This window comes from Trichosurus vulpecula, chromosome 4, assembly GCF_011100635.1.
Source record: "Trichosurus vulpecula isolate mTriVul1 chromosome 4, mTriVul1.pri, whole genome shotgun sequence".
In the NCBI taxonomy this organism is placed as follows: Eukaryota; Metazoa; Chordata; class Mammalia; order Diprotodontia; family Phalangeridae; genus Trichosurus; species Trichosurus vulpecula.
Window position 1 is genome coordinate 384309606 of NC_050576.1, and position 21944 is coordinate 384331549.

The following is a 21944-nucleotide window of genomic DNA, read 5'->3' on the forward strand; positions in this document are numbered from 1 at the left end:
TGAACATAACTTTCCATCTCTGGTCTTTATGTCTCTTCACTAGCTGTGTGCTATAACAGGAATGCTGTCTCTCCTTGGAATGTTTTCTCTCATCCACTCTTATTTTCCATGGCTTCTTTTAAGAATCAGATCAAATCTCACCTTTTTCAGGAAGTCTTTCCTGGGCTATCCTCCCACAGCTGCTGTCACCCATTTCTCTGAAATGTGACCTCCTCCTTTTTATGTAGTTTAGAGGCACTTATTTTTTTTCTATATTGTCTTCCTTCTTAGAATGTAACCTTCTTGAGGAGGGGGATTATTTCTTCTTTTCTTTGTATGCTCAGAGGTTAGCACAATGCTAAATAAATGCTTTTTGATTTATTGATTGCTATTCACAGCACCTAATCTCACTTTGGTGAGCCAGGGACAAACATGTCCTATTCCTTTTCCATGGCAGCCCTTCAAATATTAGAACACTGTTCTCATGTTTCTCTTAGTCTCTTCTCTATCACTATTTCCTTTAACTCATCATCTTTTGATATGATTTTCATGATTGATTGATTCAGATCACGACCCTCTAGATTTGTAGCCAATGTCCCTTCTAAAATGTTGTCTAGCCTGGGCAGATAAGGGTGGTGTCACCTGCATTAATTTGCATACTGTGCTATAATAAAAAATAGCCAAGTCTTCATTAGCTCTTTTCGCTTTCATGCCCTATTGACAATTTACAATATTTGAAATTAGCAAATATTTCTTGAATGCCTAATTTGCACAAGACACTGATATGGGTGTTGGGGATAGTGTGGCAAACATAAAACAGCCTAAGCACTCATTATATTCCTATGTTCTGGAGCTTATATTCTACTCAGGAGAGAAAATATGCACACAGATAAATAAATACAAGGTAATTTAGGGAAAGATAGAATATTGACCACTGGTGGAATTAAGCAGTTTTCATGGAGGAAGTGACATTTGAGCTAAGCCTTGCCAAAAGAGGAATTTTAGTGGGTAGAGATGAGGAGAGAATGCATTTCAGATAAGGAGTTTGGCTTACACAAATTCAGAGTCCAAATATGGCATATCACATTTGGGAAACAGCTTTTAGTCAATTTTGGCTGTAATTAGTGAAGTGAAATAATGTGAGATGGAGCTGGGAAGATAGGTTAGAGCCAGGCTATGAAATTCTTAAATAACAAGAGTTATTTTGTATTAATTATATTTTGTGTATGTATATGTGTGTATGTATGTATGTACACACACATGCATGCATGCATGCATGCATACACATATATTATTTATATTTTACATGAGAGGCAGTACAGCCTTTGAAGACTTTTGTTCAGGTTGAGTGTCTTGGTCAAAGTCATCCTTAGGTTGTTGTAATTGTTCCTACTTCATTCTCAAAGAGGACCAACGACATCAACAGGGTGATGTCTTTACTTGCAAATGAATTGGATTTAAGTGAGGCAGAGTTATGCAAAGTCATCAGCCTTATTCTCTCCTCCAGAATCATCAGAGTCCAGTGGTAAGACATAGGTCAAGACAATTGGCGATTGCCCCAGATGCAATGGGAGACCTTGGCCTTTTTATGCCAAGGTCTTTCCCAGGGCTCAGTTGTCTGAGGCAATGCCCATTTAGTAGCAAAATGCTGGGTAAGAATTGAGGCAAAAATGGCCTAGTTTGCCTGCACAAAAGAATCAATCTGGGCGGAAGACCTTAGGAAGATTGTAAATAATGAGCTAGTTGGAATTATGGTATATGAATGTGTCATGGCCCCAGCTGTCAGAGTATGACTTATTTTAGCAATATCCTGTGACATTGGAGAAGGCAGTTATGATAGTGATTAAATCTTACATTGTTATAGTACTTTATAATATACTACATAGTATACTCTATTTTATACTAGAGTATAGAGATAAATTCTTTTGAGTAAGATGAGTTGTCTCATTTGTTCCTCATCAAAGCCACTCTTTGTGGCTTTTTTTTTTACAAATGAGGGAACTGAGGTACAGAAAGACTTGCCTAATATTACACAGTTGATAAATGGCAGAAATGAATCTAAATCCTAGGTCTTCTGTGTCAATGGCTTCTCTAGATGCTACAGCCACAGCTACCGAAGAACCCAGAAAAGAAAGTCCTCATCACCAAAGTCCTGGACACTGTCAAATGGTTTAACAGCAGACACTGATATAATTTTATCAGTGGAAATAATATTAAAGAAGGGAGTGCCCTAAGAACCATGGGATCTTTCCAACTGACTTGTACTTGAAACCTTCCATATGTGTTATTTTCTATTAGAATATGAGTATATTCAGAGCAGGGACTGTCTTACTTTGTCTTTGCATTCCTAGTACTTAATATAGGGTATATAGTAAGGGCTTAGTATGCTTCATTCATTCATTCATTCATTCATAATTCATTCATTCAAATTCCAAAGTTTTTGGTCTTTTCATTATATCCCAGGACTTAAGCCATTGCTAGCTCATTTGAACTTGCAGTCAGTCCACTGGAAGGAATATCCAGGCATTTTTTTCCTTACCATGATTTTGTAATTCCAAATCCAGTGGCCTTTCTACTACACAAGGGGCTCTTAACCTTGTTTTGCATCATGGACCCCTTTGGCAAACTGGTGAAGCCTATCAGCTACTTCTCTGAATAATGTTTTTCACTACATATATTAAAATATGTAGAGCTAGAAAGGAAACCAATCATTTTTAATTCCAAATCCAGTGGTCTTTCCACTAACCAAGGGGCTCTTAACCTTATTTTGCATCATGGACCCCTTTGGCAATCTGGTGAAAGCTATCAGCTGCTTGTCTGAATAATGTTTTTCACTACATATATTAAAACATACAGGGTTAGAGAGGAAGCCAATCATTTGTAATTCCAAATCCAGTGGTCTTTCCACTAACCAAGGGGCTCTTAACCTTATTTTGCATCATGGACCCCTTTGGCAATCTGGCGAACCTATCAACCACTTCTCTGAATAATGTTTTTCACTACATATTAAAATATGTGGGGTTAAAAAGGAAGCCAATCATATTGAAATACAGTTCTTAAATAAACATTTAAAAAATTCATAGATTCCAGGTTTACAACCCCTATTCTATACCATATTTACTTATACTCATGACATAATAATAACTATCATTTATATAATGTTTTAAAGTTTGTAATATGCTTTATACAGACACATAGATGTAGATACAGATATAGATATAGATACAGATATAGATATAGATATACATATAGATATAGATATAGATTTGATCCTCACAACGACCTTGTGAGGTATATGCTATTATTTTTTCCACTTTACAGATGAGGAAAGTGAGACTCAGAGAGGTTAACTGACTTGCTTAGAGTCACATGGCTAGTAAGTGGCTGAGGTAGGATTTGAACAATGGACTTCATGAGTCCAAGTTAACTACTCTGTGTTTCCCTTGATGTCTTAATCTTATGCATCATGATGTCTTGGATATAACTCTTGCTTCTATGCCAGAATCTCTGGCTAGTCCAAAAAACTGGCCTGGGGGGTGGCTGTATGCCTGTGATCTGAGGATACCATAAAAACATTTAGAGAAGCCTATCTCCAAAAAACTGACCAACAGGTGATAAATTCTTTGACTAACATAACTAGTATTATAGCACAGTAAATGTAATGAAATTTACCTGATAACAGAACTACTGAGGTATAACTTTAAAAAAATTACTAACAAGGTACTGCTATTATCCTGAAAAACAACACTCTGAATCTGAAATATAAAGGAGTAGAACATTCTACCTGATTGTTATGCTTTGTTCTCAGAGAGGACCAGAATGATATCACTGTTAGAGTCAAATCACCGTGTGTCTGACTGTGCCTTATAAGACTTATACAAGCTCGAAATGCTCTACCATGGGTTGGGCACAAATAGTCTATGTGAACATTTGGAGTGGATTCTCTAAATTTGTGCATTTCAGGTTTCTTTTGAACTACTTCAATTCTGCTTTTGCTCATAGAGCATAGCACTTTGTCTGATGAAGGCATGCCATGCTGGGCAGTCCTGTGCCAGTGTCTCCCATGTCACGCAATCTGTTCTGAAGTTCTTAAGAGAGTGTCCTTGTATCACTTTTTCTGACCACCATGTGAGCACTTGCCCTGTGTGAGTTCTCCGTAAAATAGTCTTTTTAGCAAGTGTGTATTTGGTATTTGAACCAAGTGGGCTAGGAAGGCACTGACACTTTTGAATGTATTTCCTCAGTGGCATCAGGGAAAGGTATTCTGGGAAGGATTTTCTTATCTTGTGTGACTGAACAGGGGGGAACAAAAAGCTATTGAAATAGATTTCTATGAAGTATTCCATTGTATATACCTAATGTTAACTTCCCCACCCTTTTCCCTCCTGCAATGATCCTTAAAATAGAGGCAGCTATATAACTAGGCCAAAACAGTTAGAGAAGGGAGAGGTCATCTTTTCATAGAGCTGTAATGAGAGGGAGGGAGAGAGAGAGAGAGAGAGAGAGAGAGAGAGAGAGAGAGAGAGAGAGAGAGAGAGAGAGGATTTTGACAATTGTGAAAGTTACTAATAATAGCTGATATTTATTTAGTGCTTTGAGGTTTGCAAAACAATTCATGTATATTATCTTATTTGATCCTCACAAAACCTTGTTACATATCTGTAATTACCCCCCTTTTATGCTTAAGGCACCTAAGGTCAACGGAGTTTAAGTGACTTGTCCAGAATCACATACTTAATATGTCTCTGATGAGGAATTCTAAATGAAATCTTTCTCCAAGTAGAGGGCTTTACCCATAAAAACATGCTCTCTCTTACAACATTTCTCATATACTTGTTTGCCTTGAGAAAGGTGTCATTTAACAGCCCGCATTTATGGCCTAAATTTCTATGTTGAGTAAAGGGTCCAAGTTCTCAGTGTGGAAAAAAATACCCCCCTCCCTAACATTCTCATACTAGTGGTCATCTAAACAATTTCACCAATATTTATACCACTTGGTCCCAAACTTTAATCTATGCCTTACAGAACAAACCCCCTAGAACTCCCTCGTATGCTAATACTATGACTCCTGTTCAAAAGATAAATGCATTATTGGGTTCTACAAAAACAAATTGAAAAATATCCACCATAAAATTTTATCAAGTCATTTGGGTAGTGTGGAGGCTTCTTAAGCAAGGTAAGTGCTTGAGTGGTTCACAGCTTTTGGCTTTTTATAATTTCATATTTATGTCCTGGCATGCAGTGAATTTTATATTTTATAGTCATAATTTAATAATCCTTTTTCCAGGGTATGTGGGTGTACTTTTGGACATGAGCCTGGGAAATTAAAAATGAAAGGCATTTAAATTAACCAACATAGATGGATTTTTTCCCTTAGATTGTGTTTCTACAAATATAACCATCCCCCAAAGAAACCTCTAGATACAAAATACTTTCAAATAATACTTGGATCTCAAATTTAATTATATATAAAATAAACACAGAAATCTCCCTATAGATTCTTAGGTAAAAATAATTAAAATTATGGGAAGCTTTCAGTGAATATACTAATAGAAAAAACACATGAAATAGCTAGTTTTCTATCTTTGTATTTCCTTCCTATGTGCTTTTTAAAGGAAAAGCTTTTTTCCAGAATAACCCCACCTCAGAAACCCAGTGACATCATGAAATCATTGAGGTTTCAAATCATTGTTCCCTCCACTTGTGTTACTCAAGAACTGGAAGGACTTGGTGAGGAAAGAGAAGGAAAATATGCTTATAAAAGAATCTTGCTGCTAAGTCATGTGGAGAGTATTTCTTCTGTGGCATCTTCTGACCAAGCCCCCATTGTGCTAATCAAATACTTTTAAAACCAGTAATTTAAATACCCTCTGACTGAATAGATAGAAAGTGTGCCTAGAGACTGTACCCTGACATCTGCAACATTAAAATGCATGAGCAAATGTTTAGGGTCCCCTCCAATGGGTCAATTTTTCTGCTAAATAATTTAGGATTATGGTTGGTTTGTATTTTGTGGGCATGGACCACAAATCTAGGAAATTTGATGGCTTAGTCATATGGTGCCTATTAAGATTACAAACAAAATGCATTCCAAAGTTCATTTGAAAATTAGTTGTTTAGAAGTGAGGAAAGTCCCATTCCCTCAAATATCCCCCTGCCCTGAAACAGTGTTATTAATGGGAGCTAGATTCTAATTGCTTCATAGCACTATAGAATGATAGTCCTCAGAGGGCATAGTATCACAATTTGTAAAAGTTGAGAACTAAGTACACTGAATTCTGGTGCTCTGGGTGCAAGTAAGGGCCCTTTGTAGTTTATGGAACAAGGTAGAAATATGTGTGTATGTATATACATATATATATATGTGTGTGTGTGTGTGTGTGTATACACATATGTGCATATATGTGTGTACCACATACATACACACCTACATACATGCATGCATGCTTATATCTGGACTGGAAACCTGGGTACCTGGATTTCTACTGCCAGCTTAGTCAATATCTGGTTGTGTGATCTTAAACACAATTTCTCTGGGCCTTAGTTTGCCCGTATGTAAAATGAAGGGGACAGAACTATTTCAGAGATCTGTTCTAGTTTTTTTTAAAAAAATCAGACTTGGGGCTGTTTGTATTTATGGAACAGTTTTAAGTTGTGGAGAATTAAAAGCTGCATACAATTAAATTTGAAATGAACAGTCAGTACCTTGGAAATTTCATAAAGTATACAACAGAAATCAATTTTAGTAAATTGAAATTCTAGATAGTATTTTCTCAATCTAGTCAATAATTTTGATTAGGACAGTTTATTGCCAGTTTGGAGGTCTCACAATGTGAATGACCTATGAAAATTAGGAAAAGGGTAGAAGAGCAGAAAACATTAAAGGAATGCAAAAAAGAACCTTATAAGATTTTAATTAGATTGGAACCCTGTTACATTGTTAATGGAGCCATTCTGGAGCCATTCTGGAGAACAATTTTGAACAAAGCCCAAAGGGCTATAAAAATGTGCATACCCTTTGACCCAGCAATACCACTCCTAGGGCTATATCCTTTCAAAGAGAGCATACAAGTGGGAAAAGGACCCATATGTACAAAAATATTTATAGTACTCTTTTTGTGGTGGCAAAGACTTGGAAATCAAGGGGATGCCCATCAATTGGGGAATGGCTGAACAAGTTGTGGTATATGAATGTAATGGAATACTATTGTGCTATAAGAAATAGGGAACACACAGACTTCATAATAACCTGGAAAGACCTACATGATATGATGCTGAGTGAGGGGAGCAGAACCAGGAGAACATTGCACACAACCACAGACACATTGCTTCTGCGATGACTAACTTTGATAGACTTTACCATTCTCAGCAATACAAGGTTCACAGATATCTCCAAAGGACTCATGATGGAAAGAGGTATCTACATCCAGAGAAAGAACTATGGAGTCTGAATGCAGACTGAGGCAAACTATTTGCACTCTCTCCTTTTTTTTTTCTCTTTTTTGGTTTTGTTTCTTCTTTCTCATGATTCATTCCATTGGTCATAATTATTCTTTACAATTTGATTATTATGTAAATAAGTATAATGCGAAGGTATATGTAGAACATATATCATATTCCATGCCATTTCAGGGGGGAAGGGGAAGGGGATGGTGGGGAAGAAAATTTGGAACTCAAAAATGTGTAGAACTGAGTGTTTTAAACTAAAAATAAAAAAAAATAAAAAAAAGTTTAAAAGATTTTAATTACAAATGACTTCACTGAAGAACATTTTAAGCAGAATTAGTTCTTCTCAGAGCTAGACAAGACCTCAGAAATCATATCAATCAAATAAAATCAGGAAAAGCTCAGTAATCATAGAGAAGGTCCATACTAGAGATAATTTATTTTTGATATATTGAGAGATCATCATTTTTCAAACTATAACTGATCTTCATTGACAAGGGAGAGTTCCTTCACAAGTGAATTCTCTACACCGATAAAATCACAAATATGCACAAAACTACAAACACACACACAGACACATACACATGTCTATGCAAGGCACTGTGTTAGCACAGGACATACACAGACAAAATGAAAAACATTGTGCTTCTAAAGACATAGATTGGATCTTTGAATTCTTTTTTGTGTGTTACATTATATCAATACCGTAATAATATAGTGATTATAGTAATTTCTTTCTTATTTTAAAGCAATCTCACACATAATAAAATATCAATAAATTATTATTAAATATATGTTTTTGGAATGGTTTAAGGTGAGAGATGTAACTTTTAAAGACCTCTGTGTCTTTCATGATTTTATTAAACAGTGGATGAAGAAATATATAAATTTTATGAATATAGATATATATTCTTAGTTTTGTACAAATATTTCAGATTATCAAAAAGCCTTTTCATTTTTATACAATGTACCAGCTATATTTATGGAAAATTTCTTCGGGAAATATATTAATTTTCATGCAGACATTTCAATGTGAAATAGAAGCATCGAGAATTTTTTTTCACACTGAGAAGTTTTGTTACAGTGTCAAATTCATTTGAATGTACATCACTCTAAAGGAGAAAGGAGATGCGTGTGTGTGTGTGTGTGTGTGTGTGTGTGTGTGTGTATGTTTACACACATAGTAAAATATCAGGAAATTATAGATTAATTGAAGAAAATAAAATGAAGAAAAAAGTTTTAAGTTTTAAAATTAATGAGTTTTTTAATCTGAGAATTTAATAACTTTGGCAAAATGATGTAAGTTTTTGGCTTTAATAATTAACTTATCTATATACATATGCATGGAATTAAATCAGCAATTGGAAATATTTGAGGAATTATGACTTACTACTAATTTGAGGGAAATGAAAATAGCTTTGAAACTAATTACTGAAAGTATTGTTTAAGATGGAGGAAAGTTAGTCATGTTTATCAAGGTCACAAACTATTAATGCTGGTATTCAGATCAAAATGACTCTATAGGTAACTATATCCTAGTTACAGTTTCTTTTGACAGTTTGAGTATCAAAATTCAAAATAAGAATATGGATTTATAGATGGTATAACATCAGATCAGATAGGAATGGGACAAAATACTAAAATTTTATTACTACTTAATGTTTCTTCAAATCTGTCCTTTAGGCCAGTTATGTTTCATTTTAACCTTCTCTGGCCCCTCACCCCCCCTAACCTTCACCTAACTCACTTTTGTATTGCATGTTCACCTCTCTGACCATTCAGCCCCTGTTGAGAACTGAATCCTTTCCATTCATTCTACCAGGGTTGGCCCAAGGCAAAATTGTGAAGTGGGTGAAGTCTATGTTAATTGCATCAAGTGTTTAAAAAAGAGGTGGATGATGTGACACCATTTGCATGTTTCCCAACAATGCCAACTGTTTATTGAGCTGAGTCACATTCCTTGTTTTAGACTGGAAAAATGACCATTATTCAAGCACACCCACTTACATGCTGCTCTCTGTATACTACAGAATATCATTTCTCCATTGTTTTCTTCTTAAAAGCATTTCAGTTTCGTCAGCACTACTATTCTCGCCTTCCACTTCAGGTACATATTGTCCATATATTTGGGGGAAACATTTCAGATTCAGTAGAGGAAGAAATATGTTATGGTCCTGACATGGCAGTCATAACACCTGGGTTCATATCTCAGCTCTGCCATGTAATAATTGTGTGCCCTAGAGAAAGTCACTTAACCTTGTATTATTTAATTTTCTGATCTGTAAAAGGGGATACAAATGAATGTTTCACAGAATTGGTATAGGAATCAAATGAGAAAGTGCATTCTCATATGTTATAAATAACTTTTAAATACCTTATAAATCTGAGATATTAAAGTCTACATAAATATATACATATTTCAGTAGATTTTAAGCTTTTTACCAAAAAAGTATATGTTATTTTATTTTTCATTTTTATATCTTCAGCCTAACACTAAATAAATACTTGTTGAATTTGGAAAAATCCAATTTTTACTTTATATAAATGCAAAAGAGAGCATACAGAAAGAACAGATCAGCTCATATATTACAGGTGTGTGTTTTAGTAAAATAATATTTTACATATTAATAATGTTCAGTTTTACAGGTGAAATAATGTGTGTTTTGTACATAGCATTTTTCTTTTGAATTTTTCCTCCTCCCTTAACCTTTAGATCAAAGAAGGCGCACGTGATGTAATGTAAAGACTGCTTTAGAAAACACATTCGTAAATCATTCCTAGATTGAGAAGAGAGCCCATGTATCAAGTTGACAATTGAATTGATAGCATTATTCTGTAGGAATTCCTCCAGTTAGTCTTGATGGGTACCTGAAGAAAGTTTGGTTAATGGGAAAGAATGAAGGACTTCCCTGCTATTGAACTGCATTCTTCTTTTTTTACTTCTATGTTTTAAAACTTTAATCTAAAATTTGATTATATTCTTCTGTAGATTAAATCCTTCTGGCACTTTTGGAAGGTGACTTATGGCCATGTACCAACTATGAGAGTTTCTTATACTATTATTCTGTTCTAAATTACTAGGGAATTGGAATGTTTTCCTTTGGTTGCTTTTATTTTCAACAATATTTAAGAAATGTCAAAAGATGTATGAAAATATTTTGAAGAAGGTACTATCACATAACTTGGTAGGGACAGAGGAAAAGATATGTAATCTATTACTAACTTGACCATTTTTTTCTTTTCAGTTTTTATCACTGTATAGAGATGACTAAAAATCTCACCATATGTCCTTTGACACCTGTGTAATAGTCATTTAAAAGATAAACTTCTATGATAAGATTATAAGGGGAAATTTTGGATAATCTATCATTTTTATCTAATCATATTTATGAACTAAAACTAAATAATTCAGGTTAAACATAAATTCATTTCAATTTAAATGGTCTAATCCATATCCCTGGAATCCTATTGTTGCCTTCAGTGCATATTCTAATACTAATTTTGTGCTCCTATCCAGTGCATTCTCTGTCAACAGACCAGAAAAAATCTTTTTAAATAGCCAAGTAATTAATTGAGCCAGATCACCAAAATAAGCATCAGGAACAGTCAAGCAATGTAAATCTTGGCCCTTTTAAAATAAATAAGTATAATCCCATATGCATACATGCACCAATGGGAATGGGAATATCTCCTGGGAAAAAGCTTGTCTAAAAGTAAGGAAGAATTTCAGCCTCAGACATGGCATTTGTAAGAAAGGAGCTTATGTTTTAGGTGTTGATTTCACACCATTATTCTTAATGCTATTTCCTCTCTTCTATGACATCTTTTTTACATATAAAATTATTATACTTTTCAGAAATTGATTATTGCATTTTCCTAATGGTACATTAATTGAAAATATTGAATTTAGTCATTCAAAAAAACTCTCTTTTTAAAAACATATATTTTGTTTTCATTAAGTCCTGTACTGATTCCTCACTGTGGGATAGGTATAATAAGGTATGTGTTGGTAAATAGTTAGCAATTGGCTTTCCAAAAATAAGCATTGAAAGACACACTTTTAAGTTTAATCTACCTTATTAACATATTTTCCCTCTCTTAAGTCTAGATAGTCAACAAAACAATAAGCCAATTCTTATTTGTAGTGTGTGCTCATTTCTGAGGTAGAAATGTATGTTCACAATTAAAATTTAACAATAGGCTCCAGCCAGTTTTAGCTGGTTTTGGTACACCCCTGGCTATTTTCCACAGACTCTAAAAGGTTATGCTAGAGGAGCACAAGCTCTGGAAGTTCCTACAGAACAAAAAATGGTTTGAATGTGAGTGTAGATACAGGCTTGTCTGAGAAATAGCTGATCTAAGTTTGAAAAAGATCGTCATTTGGGAAATGGATCCCTGGTGTTTACAACTATTGTTTTTGTTATTCCCAAGAATCTATGAAATTATTTTGTCAGGGCATAGTTATAACATGATAGACTGACAACACCCTTTAAATAAAATTATTTGAAAGTGTTTGAATTAAATATTGAGTCCCATTTGAAGTCCTATGCATCAAATAGATCATCTATGTGTACGGTTATTAAAATGGAAGAATGGACTAATGTCCACAAGAGGTAAGAATGTTTCACAAATTTATTGAATAGAGTCATGTATTTCCTTTTATTTGTCTTCATGGTTTTTATATATTTCTCTTATATCTCTTTTTATTAACAAGGTAAACATTTAATAGCTAAGGCCTGGAGTCAGGAAGTCATCTTTCTGAGTTCAAGTCCAGCCTTAGACACTTACTAGCTGTGTGACCAAGGCAAGTCACTTAAATCCATTTGCCTTAGTTCCTCATCTATAAAATGAGCTGGAGAAGAAAATGACAAATGACTCCAGTATCTTTGCTGAGAAAACCGCAATAGAGTCACAAAGAGTCGGACACCACTGAAGCGACCAAACAACCAAATACTTGATGTGCTATCTGTATCCGTTTATTCATAGTAGATTATATTTAATTGTTCAAAAGATTTAATTCTCTTTTTATGTGAATGGTACCTATATTAGCAGTCCTTATTGGGAGGAAAGAGGTATTCTACTTCATCCTACCCCAATTTGAGAACTTAATTCAATAGTTGTCATCGCTGTTTACATTACCATCCAAAAGTACTGAATGTGCTTACACATGTCCTTGAAGATTGAGGGAGCCAGTCAAATAGATATGTTTATTGCCCTATAGAAAGTTATCATCTGAAATAAAAGGAAGAAATGTTAAATAAAAAAAATATGCTGTAAGACATTCAATGAAATGGAGTCTTATGGGAAAAAACCCCTAAGATATGAGGCAATAAGGAAAACCATGTTCACAAGCAAGTTTTTACTACATACCTCTCTTTTTCTACTTCTCGGTGCTAAATATAATGCTTAGTGTTGGTAGATTTTATGTTGTGGGTTTCCTGAGAAATGCTTTCAGAAAATATAGCCAATCTCATTCTCATTCATGGAAAACTTCCTTTAAAATGGAGACATTTTCTGAGGACTTTATGAAAGGGGTGGAGAAGGAAGGGCATTACTAATCTAGAATGAGGCATGTGCTGTTTTTCTTTGAATAAATTTGTCTCCTCTTGTTTGGACTTCACATTGTATGCTTCTTTTATTAGCCCATCTCCTGAATAACCATTTTTATTACTCTTCCATTTCTGACCTTCCTATTTTATTATCTTTTCCAACTTCTTTTATTATGCTATATCTCTCAATTTAGTCACCTCTGAAGTTTCCATTAATGCACTCTGTACCTTCGCTTGGTTGTTAAATATGCTTATATTTCTTTGGCATCTCACTTATCACCTTATAGTAAATACATTGACATTTATCATGACCTTTATTTTATTTTTTATTTGTTTGTTTTTTGTTATTTTTTATTCACTCTAGATAGCAGGAAAGGAATAAACTTATCTACCATCTAGAAAACCTTATCTAATATTGTTCATTAACACTTCTTACAAAGTTTTTCAGAGGTTTGTCACAGTCTTTATAGAGACAACTGAAAATCTTTTCTTTAAACCAATTTTGGGTATTCTTTAAAAATAAAATGGTCCAAAAATTAAAAAAAAAATAAAAGGGTCCAGTTTTCTAGATTTCCAAAGGATAATTTTGTGGAAAAAGATGATTTAAGAGATCATGATAGTTGACTTCATATATTTCACATGCTATTATTTGGGAGAGAAATTAAACTTGTTACACTTTCATACAAACTGTTATCTAATCATACCTCTTCCATCTTGTACTTGTACAGTTGAATTTTTGGAACCCAAGAATAGACCTTACATTTATCACTCTTAGATTTAATCTTATTATATCTGACCAATCATCTCAATCCATAAAGACATTTGTTGAAGGCGATGTGGTTCAATGGAAAGGACATTGGCTCTGGGGTCAGAAGATCTAATCCCAATTTTGATGCATGTCCTTGGACGGGTTACTTAAGTTCCCTTTCCTCAACTGATTCATCTATAGAACAGGCTCTGGGTCTCTTCCAGCTCTAGATCTATGGCTCTATGAATGGAGGACTGTGTAGTTCAAAAGATAGGTGAAATATAATACATTGACCTGGATGACACTGAAACATTACAGAATTTTAGGCTTGAAAGGAATTTCAGAGGTCACATAATCCAGTACAAACTTCAACTATACACAAATCCTCTGGCAAATGCTCATCTGACTTGTGCTTCAAGTGATGTCTCTGCCTTTATTTACCTGAATTTTTGAGTCAGTCTATTCCGTGTTTGGACATTGTGTATTCTTAAAACTTATTCCTCACATCAAGCTTAAATCTTTTTTTAACCTTTTACTTTACACTTATTCCTACTGAATTTTCCTTATTATATTTAGGCCAATATTTTAGTATGTTTACAATATTTGGAATCTTGATTCTATCATGTAGGACATTAATGAACCTTCCAAGCTTTGTATCATCATCAAATTGAATAAGCATTCTGTTTATGCCTTTATTGAAATCATTAGCAAAACAAACAAACAAACAAACAAAGTATCACAAGACCAAACAGAGAATCTCAGGGAAATTTCATTGGGACAGCTCCTTCTAAAGTGATATCAAGCCATTAATCATTCTTAAGCGGCACAGGGCCAAACCCAGAATCTTGGGGGAATTCCACTGAGATGTCCTTCCAAACTGTTATCAATTCATTAATTGGTCTTGTTTTTCATCAAGGTCAGAAACACCCAATTTTTATTTCATTTAGCACACATTTTTGCTACATATATCTATTGGACAGGTAGACAGATGAATGATATATGAGTAGGCAGGTTAGAATGGAATGTCTAACCCTCAGAAAGTGCAGAGCTCTTTTACCGACACCAAACTTAACATGGAGACAGAGGTCCATGTGTGGATATCTGTATTCTTTTAGCTTTGCTCTAAGACAATGAAAAATGCAATATTACAATCTCCAAAGAATTAAAAAGGAATATAATACAGAGGGTAATGGAGAGGTTCATATTGGATATGAGCATGAGGCAACAACATTTGGAACTAAGAAGGAACTGTGAAGAACAAAGTAAATGCTTTTTAGAAAGAGGTGATCTGCTCTTGTAGCAAGTGAGGGGCATTGCAGATGAATAACCAGAGCACATCATTGATTGATTAATATGTGGTGTGAGAGGTTGGTCTTTGCCTATCTTCTGCAAAACTGATTTCCAGTTTGCTTAGGAATTTTTGTCAAATGATGAGTTCTTATCCTAAAAACTTGGACCTTTGGGTTTATAAAAAACCAGATTACTATGATTATTTACTAATGTGTATTGTGTATCTACTCTATTCTATTGATCTAATAATCTATTTCTTAGCCAGTAAGATATTGTTCTGATGATTACCATTTTGTAATATGGTTTGAAATCTGGTACTGCTAGGCTACAATTCTTCATTTTTTAAAATTGATTCCAATAATATTCTTGACCTTTGGTTCTTCCAGATGAATTTGGTTATTATTTTTTCTATCTCAATAAAAATTCTTTGGTAGTTTGATTACTTTGTCACTGAATAAGTAAATTAACTTAGAATTACCATTTTTGTTATATTGGCTTGACCTAGCCATGAATAATTAACATTTCTCCAGTTGTTTAGATCTGTGTGAAAAGCGGTTTTTTTTTTTCTAATTGTGCTTATGTCACCCCTGGGTTTTTCTTGGCAGATAGACTTCCAATTATTTTATATCACCTGTAATTATTTTTAATGTAACTTCTGTTTAACCCTAATCTTATTGGGAAGGCTTCAAGTTTATCCCCATTACAGATAATGCTTGCTCATATTTTTAGATAGATATTACTTATCATTTTAGGAAAAGGTCCATTTATCTCTATGCTTTCTAGTTGTTGTTAATAGGAATGGGTATTATGTCACAGGAATTTTCTACATCTATTGGTATAATCATATCATTTTTTTGCTGTTTTTTTTTAATTCAATGGCTTCCTTGGGAGCTGCATGGTTTCCATTTATTTTATTTATTTATTTATTTAATTTATGTAATATATTTAGTTTTCAGTATTGATTTTCACAAGAGTTTGAATTATGAATATTTCTCCCCATTTCTAGCCTCCACCCCCCTCCATGATGGCATATATTCTGGTTGCCTTGTTCCCCAGTCTGCCCTCCCTTCTGTCACCCCACTCCCTCCCATCCCCTTATCCCTTACTTTCTTGTAGGGCAAGATAAATTTCTATGTCCCATTGCCTGTGTATCTTATTTTCTAGTTGCATGAAAAAACATTTTTTTTTTTGTTTTTGAAGATCTGTTTTTAAAACTTTGAGTTCCAAATTGTTTTCCTTCTTTCTTCCCCACCAACCCTCCCTAAGAAGGCAAGAAATTCAACATAGGTCACATGCATATCATTATGTAAAACCTTTCCACAATACTCATGTTGTGAAAGACTAACATATATTTTGCTCCTTCCTAACTTATCCCCCTTTATTCAAATTTCTGTCTTGACCCTGTCTGTTTTCAAATGTGTTTGTTTTTGATTACCTCTTTCCCTATCCACCCTCCCTTCTATCATCCCCCCCTTCTTATCTTCTTGCTCCTTCTTTCCTGTGGGGTAAGATACCCAATTGAGTGTGTATGGTATTCCCTCCTCAGACCAATTCCGATGACAGCAAGATTCACTCATTCCCCCTCACCTGCCCCCTCTTCCCTCCCTACAGAACTGCTTTTTCTTGCCACTTTTATGTGAGATAATTTACTCCATTCTATCTCTCCCTTTCTCCCTCTCTCAATATATTCCTCTCTCATCCCTTAATTTGATTTTATTTTTTTAGATATCATCCCTTCATATTCAACTCACCCTGTGCCCCCCCTCTCTCTACACACACACACACACACATATATATGTATGTATATATGTATACACACATACATATATATATATATACACATACATATATGTGTGTATATATGTATATATACACATACATATATATGCGTGGATATATATATATATATGTATATATATATATATATGTATATTACCTTCAGCTACGCTAATACTGAGGGTTCATGAATCATACACATCATCTTTCCATGTAGGAATGTAAACAAAACAGTTCAACTTTAGTAAGTCCCTTGTGATTTCTCTTTCTCGTTTACCTTTTCATGCTTCTCTTGATTCTTTTGTTTGAAAGTCAAATTTTCTATTCAGCTCTGGTCTTTTCACTGAGAAAGCTTGAAAGTCTTCTATTTTATTGAAAATCCATATTTTGCCTTGAAGCATGACACTCAGTTTTGCTGGGTAGGTGATTCTTTGTTTTAATTCTAGCTCCATTGACCTCCGGAATATCATATTCCAAGCCCTTTGATCCCTTAATGTAGAAGCTGCTAGATCTTGTATTATTCTGACTGTGTTTCCACAATACTGAAATTATTTCTTTCCGGCTGCTTGCAGTATTTTCTCCTTGATCTGGGAGCTCTGGAATTTTGTGAAAATATTCATAGGAGTTTTCTTTTTCGGATCTTTTTGAGGAGACGATCTTTGGATTCTTTCAATTTCTATTTTGCCCTGTGGCTCTAGAATATCAGGGCAGTTCTCCTTGATAATTTCTTGAAAGATGATATCTAGGCTCTTTTTTTGATCATGGCTTTCAGGTAGTCCAATAATTTTTAAATTCTCTCTCCTGGATCTATTTTCTAGGTCAGTGGTTTTTCCAATGAGATATTTCACATTGTCTTCCACTTTTTCATTCCTTTGGTTCTGTTTTATAATATCTTGATTTCTCATCAAGTCGCTAGCTTCCATTTGCTCCAGTCTAATTTTTAAGGTGGTATTTCCTGCAGTGGTCTTTTGGACCTCCTTTTCCATTTGGCTAATGCTGCCTTTCAAGGCATTCTTCTCCTTATTGGCTTTTTGGAGCTCTTTTGACATTTGGGTTAGTCTATTCTTTAAGGTGTTATTTTCTTCAGTATATATTTGTGTCACCTTTAGCAAGTCATTAACTTGTTTTTCATGGTTTTTTTTGCATCATTCTCATTTCTTATCCCAATTTTTCCTCTACTTCTCCAACTTGCTTTTCCAAATCCTTTTAGAGATCTTCCGTGGCCTAAGACCAGTTCATGCTTTTCTTGGAGGCTTTTGACGTAGGCTCTTTGACTTTGTTGACTTCTTCTGACTGTATGTTTTGGTCTTCTTTGTCACCAAGGAAACATTCCAAAGTCTGGGACTCAATCTGAGTCCATGTTCACTGCCTGACCATATTCCCAGGCAACTTACTTGACCACTGAGTTTTTAGTCAGTATATGACTGCTTGTGGAATAAAGAGTACTTTGTTCCAAGCTTGAGGGGATGCACTGTTGTTTTCAGAGCTATTTCTACACAAAAAGTTCTGCCGCATCAGCACTCCTCCTCCCCTGAGAACCACCAACCTGGACCTGACTCAGACCTTAAGCAGGCTCTGCACTCCTGCTCTGATCTGCCACTTAATTCCTCCCACCAGGTGGGCCTGGGGCTGGAAGCAACTGCAGCTATAGTTCTGTAGCTGCACCACACCCCCATTGTCCCTGGGGTGGTGCCCCAACCACCAACTCCTTTCACTCTGTCCCCTGCAGCTTTTCCTACTAACCTTCTGTGTTGTCTTTGGTGTTTGTGGGTTGAGAAGTCTGGTAACTTCCACATCTCCCTGATTCAGGGTGCTAGGGCCTGTTCTGCCTGGCTCCTGGTCTGGTTGGTCCTGCTACCGCTCATGCTGGGTTCCGCTCCCCTCTGCTCCCAGCTCCATGCATGATAGACCTTACCCAGTGACCTTCCAGGCTGTCCTGTCCTGGAGCCCTGCTTCTCTCTGCTATTTTGTGGGTTCTGCAGTTCTAGAATTTATTCAGAGCCATTTGTATAGCTTTTTGGAGGGACGTGGTGGGGAGCTCATGCATGTCCCTGCTTTCCAGCCGCCATCTTGGCTCCATCCCTTTTGCTGTTTTTCTAATTGATATTGTTACTTATACTGATAATTTTCCTTATATTTAACTGACTCTGCATTCTTGGTGTAAGTCCCAAGCTGCTCATAATGTACGATGTTTGAGATATTGCTGTAATATCTTTGCTAGTGTTTCTTAAATTTTTGAATCAATATCCAGGAAGGAAATCGGTCTATAATTTTCTTCTCTGTTTTTGTTCTTCATGGTTTAGGTATCACATTTACGTCATAAAAGCAGTTTGGTGGGATTCCTTCTTTACCTATTTTAAAAAATACTTTATGTAGTATTGGGATTAATTGTTGCTTAAATATTTGGTAGAATTCACTCGTAAATCCATCTGGTTCTAGGAATTTTTACTTAGGGAGCTCATTGATGACTTGTTCAATATCTTTTTCTAAGACAGTGTTATTTAAATATTTTATTCCTTCTATTAATCTGAAGATTATATTTTTGTAAATATTCATCCATTTTACTTAGAATGTCAGTTTTACTGGCATATTATTGGTCAAAATAAATTCTAATAATAATTTTAATTTCATCTTCATTTGGTAGTGCATTCGCCCTTTTCATTTTTGATACTAGCAATTTGGTTTACTTCTTTCATTGTTTTAAACAAGATTAGTCAATGTTTAATCTACTTTGATGTAGTTTTGTTTAATAAAAGCAGCTCCTAGTTTTATTGATTAGTTCAATGTTTTTTTTAACTTTCAGTTTTACTAATTTCTCCTTTTGTTTTCAGGATTTCCATTTTGGTGTTTAATTGGATTTTTAGGTTTTTTATTTTTTAAGTTTTCTTTTTTTAGTTGCATGCCCAATTCATTGATCTGCTTTTCTCTCATTTATTAAGGTATGCAACAAAAGATATAAAATTTCTGCTAAGTACTGCTTTTGCTGAATCTCACAAAATTTGGGATATTATCTCATTGTTGGCATTCTTTTTTGTAAAATTACTGATTGTTTCTGTGATTTATTCTTTGACCCTTTATGTCTAACTATTGCATCCATTTGGAACTTTTCTTGCTATATGGTGTGAGATGTTGGTCTATACCTAATTTCTGCCACACTTTTCTACTTTTCCTAGCAGTTTTTGTCAAACAGTGAGTTCTTTCTCCAATACCTGAGATCTTTGGGTTTATTAAAAACTAGATGATTGCATACATGTACCTCAGAATTCTTATATACCTCATCTAGGCCATTGATGAATCTCTCTATTTCTTACCCAGTACCAAATTGGATTTTTTACAGTTGCAGCTTTGTAGTATACTGTGAGAATAGTTAACAGAAGGCCTTTTTCATTCTCTTTTTTTCCCCTTGATTCCCTTGATATTCTTGAACTTTTGTTGTTCCAGATGAATTTAGTTTTCTTTTATTTTTTTCTAACTTTATAAAGTAGTCACTTGGTAGTTTGATTGATATGGCATTGAATTAGTAAATTAATTAATATAATATTGTAATTTTCACTATATTGGCATGCTCTTCCTGTTATGACTTATTTTTGATGAAACTATTTTCTTTGTAGTCACTACTTCTTATCAAAGTTCACAACTTGTCTCTTTAGTAACATGCTCTAGAACTTTGCCAAGAATCAAAGTCAAGAACAATGGCCTATTGTTGGAGAATCCAGCTTCTTCTCTCCTCCCTCTTTTTTTGAAAATAGGGACTTTTCCTATCTTCATTTTGGTGATCTGTATCCCATTTTATGTTTTTCCCAGAATCCACTGAGTGATTCATTAAATGTTTCCATCAATACCTCCTATGCTGTAGGTAGATTTTGTCCGATCTTGAAGGTTTGCAATTATTTCACAGCCTATAAGTGATATTTTACCATCACCTCATTTAGGTTGGAATTTTCCCTCTCAACCATTTTTGTTTTAGTCTTTTAAGCCTAAAGATTATTTGTCTCAGCAAAGACAAGAGAAACAAAATAAAATTTGAGTATTTACACCAAGAGTTCGACAAAACCTCTTCAGATGATTTTATCTAACTCCAATCATCGCGTTATCTTCTTTTCCTCCTCTCCACCCTCCCCTCTACCTTTCTCCTTTTCTATTTCCATCTGGACAGCTGTAACTGATTATAGTTGAGGACTGTACATGGCTTTATTTGGAAATGTTTTTTATAATTCCACTTCTTACTTTAGAAAATCCTGCTAGAGGGGATGAACATTCTCACAAAACAGAAGCAGATAGCAGAATGGATTAAAAACCATAATCCTACAATATGCTGTTTACAAGAAACGCATCTGAAACAGGGGGATACACATAGGGTTAAGGTAAAAGGCTGGAGTAAAATATATTGTGCCTCAGCTAAAGTAAAAAAAGCAGGTGTAGCAATCCTAATCTCAGACAAAGCAAAAGTAAAGATAGATCTAATTAGAAGAGATAAGGAAGGACATTATATCCTGCTAAAAGGCACCATAAACAATGAAGCAATATCATTGCTTAACATATATGCACCAAGTGGTAAGGCATACAAATTCTTAGAGGAGAGGTTAAGGGAGTTACAGGAAGAAATAGACAGCAAAACTATAATATTGGGAGACCTCAACCTCCCCCTTTCTGAACTTGATAAATCTAACCTCAAAATAAATAAGAAAAAAGTGAAGGAGGTAAACAGAATTTTAGAAAAGGCACATATGATAGACCTCTGGAGAAAACTGAATGGGGATAAAAAGGAATATACTTTCTTCTCAAAAGTACATGGCACATACTCAAAAATTGACCATGTACTAGGACATAAAAACCTCACAATCCAGTGCAGAAAAGCAGAAGTAGTCAATGCATCCTTTTCAGATCATGATGCAATAAGAATCATTTTTAATAAAGCACCATGGAAAAATAAGCTAAAAACTAATTGGAAACTAAATAATTTAATTCTAAAGAGTGAGTGGGCCAAAGATCAAATCAGAGAAACAATCAATAATTTCATTCAAGAGAATGACAATAATGAAACAACATACCAAAACTTATGGGATGCAGCAAAAGCAGTTCTTAGGGGAAGTTTTATATCTCTAAATGCCTACATGAATAAAATAGGGAAAGAGGAGATCAATGATCTGGGCATA